Source organism: Myotis daubentonii, chromosome 3 (assembly GCF_963259705.1).
Source record: "Myotis daubentonii chromosome 3, mMyoDau2.1, whole genome shotgun sequence".
In the NCBI taxonomy this organism is placed as follows: Eukaryota; Metazoa; Chordata; class Mammalia; order Chiroptera; family Vespertilionidae; genus Myotis; species Myotis daubentonii.
The window spans coordinates 74,731,958-74,735,146 of NC_081842.1; positions in this window are offsets into that span (position 1 = coordinate 74,731,958).

Here is a 3,189-nt window from a genome sequence, read left to right on the forward strand (position 1 = left end):
TGGAAACAGCCTAAGTGCCCATCAGCAGATGAGCATTATGCTAAGCGAGATAAGCCAGTCAGAGAAAGATAAATATCACAAGATCTCACTCATCTGTGGAATATATGAACAACATAAATTGATGAACAAAAATAGAACCAGAGTCATAGAAGCATCTTACAGACTGTCCAACCTATGAGGGAAGTGGGAAGGTGAGGGGATAAGAGATCAACCAAAAGACTTGTATGCATGCATATGAGCATAACCAATGGACACAGATGGGGGTGGGTGGGTGAGGGAATGTGCTGGGGGGGGGGGTGGGGAGAGGTCAAAGGGGGGAAGGAGACTTATGTAATACTTTAAACAATAAAGAATTTAAATTTTTAAAAAAAATGGAAGAAAAGCGGTAAGCCAAAGAATAAGAGTATCTCAAAAAAAAAGAACATATATTCTCGAAGCATTTAGATTGTTGACATGTTAAATTAACAGTGAGTGTAATTACAGATGGATAATTCCTCCCTTCCTCTTTATACTTAATCTGAACCTTTAAAATGTTTGATGTTAACATATATTAATTGGACAATTAGTTTTTATAAAGTTAATAATATAATACAAGCAAATTAAAAGCAGATTCATAGATAGAGAGCAGGCTGGCAGCTGTTGGGCCCGGGGCTGGGTGGGAGGAATGGAGGGATTGAGCAAAAAGAAAAAAAAAGAAAAAAAACTCACGGACATGGACGACAGTGTGGTGATTGGGGGATGGAGTAGGGTAGAGAATGGTGATGGTCAGAGACTTGACTTGGGGTGGTGAATACACAGTGCAATGTACAGGTGATGTGTTGTAGAATTTTGTACCTGAAAACCTATATAATTTTATTAACCAGTGTCACCCCAATAAATTCAATAAAAATGAAAAGAAAAGAACTTTAAAGGGATTGTTAGGGAAAATACTAGGTCAGAGGAAGGTCAGTCATCTGACTGCTCATAGGAGTCATACACAGATACCATCTGCAGGCTTCTTTCTGCCTGTTGCTTAATAGTTTGTGATTTTTGAGTCAGGAAATGAATTCCTGAGATAAACAATCTGTGGGAATTTCTTGTGTCCTTCTCAGCTTCTTTTCTAAAGACCATCAGCAGAATTATTTGCCATAATGGAATTTAGAGAGAGACTTGATCTCAAAAGTTTACTCAGTTCCTAAGCTTGTATGTCATGAATTCGCAAAGTCAACACCTACTATCGGAGCTCACCAACAGTGTAAACACAGAGTGTAGAGTCCTGCTTTTCCGGACACTTCTCAGAAGCCCCATTAAGCTGCTTTCCAACTCCTATGGAACAGCTTGGAGTAGAACCCAGCCCATTCCTCTGACTTAATAAAACTGGGAATTATTGTAGGACTGTGTGTTTCTCCAACAATATTTTTCTACTTGTTTCCCTCTTTACTCTCAAAAAGTTCATCATTTAGCAGCATTTTACTGAAAATATTACTGAAACTTGTGTGAAATTTTATTTTGAAGGATTACAGAGGGAGAAAAATAGCTTAATTTGTCTGTAAGTATACTTTACTTTGGGAGGAAAGACTATCCCTAACCATTATGGATTCAGTATAGCTAGTGCCTTCTATGTGTTCCCTTCCCAATAACACAGCCTTCCGTATGCTCCATGTTGATCCAGGCTATTAGATAGGATCCAGCCACGGTTTCCTCCTCTGAGATTCTATTGTTTGTTAGTTCTTCTAGAACCCAATGCTTTTTTACCTGGCAGTGAGGTCAACTGAATTCAAAACCCAGGGTTGTGGCCCTTTCCCAAACATGGATCCTGTCTCCATACTTCCTGTCCATGACTCTCCTATAAACAGAAAGTTATCCTAATGTCCAACACTTTATCCAGAATTTTTTGCTGCACTGTCACACTCACCAGGCTAAAACTTAGCCTGATATCAATGAACATATTATGTTCATGGGAGCTTGCTATGCCCATCAGGCACTATGCATCAAGTAGCCTATGCCTGAGGTAGTTTTCTGAGGCAGTATCTATAGCTAAATGAGTTTGACCAGCTCTTTCTCTGCCTTAAACTTTGAGTGAAGCTTGGTTACTCTGTTTTTAACTAACACCTTGCATTATCCCTGTTGTGGGATGTCTCATTCCTGAATCTACCTCAATACTGAATGTATTCTTCATAACAACTAAAGCTTTTTTTTTGGTCATTCTAGTTGATAAAGTCATTCTTGATCCCCCAAGACAGGACTAACTTGCCTTTACTATTTCTGCTATAATGCCTTCTATTTATGCCAACTAGCACTTATTATATAATATTGTAATTGGCTGTCAAAAATTATGTCCTATTTACTATTATAACCCAGTGTCTAACACATTGCCTGGCATGTAAAAGTGCTCCATAAATATTCGCCAAATGAGTATAAATGAATGAAAGTTGGAGCCAAAGGAGAAAGAACAATCATAGGAAGGGCTATGTGAACAGAGATGAATAGAGATGTGGCATAATCACCACAGAAAATTTCTCCAAAAGTATGCTTGTATTACAAGCTAATCTGATGCATAACCATGAGCAAATCTTATGTAAACCTGCCTATATATGGCAATATGTTAAGTGGTAATAGAATGAGATTAATTCTGAAGCAGAGAATAGGGTAAATTTTGAGAGAAATTGCATTATAAAGATTAGTAGGAGAAGGAATATAAATGCACTTTATAACAGGTTGTTTTAAAAGCATTGACATACAAACTGGCAAAATCGCATTTAAAGAATATATGATCTGATGTGCCTTGTGTATGTGTTTCTTTTTGAAGTATAACTTTAATGAAAAAAAGTATGATATAGTGTAAACCTGAAAATAATGATGCAAAAATGTGTGAATGATTCAAATGACCACTACTGCAACCAAAAAAAAAAAAAAAATGTGTGGGGTGAAGTAAAAAGTAAACATCTCAAAATATTAACATACTATGTTCAGTGAAAGAATAAGTGTAACTTTGTTAATACTACCTAGTATTTCTCAAAAAATATTTAATAAGCATACATTGCCTTAACCATTTTTATGTTTCTATTTTTTCTTGAAAAAATCAATTTTGTAAACAAAAGAATGTAGTCCCCATAGCAACTAGACAGGTTGTAAATATCTTTTCTTGAGTGAACATGACTTAAACATTGACTCTTTCAACACAATAAGGCAGTAAAACTCTATATTAAA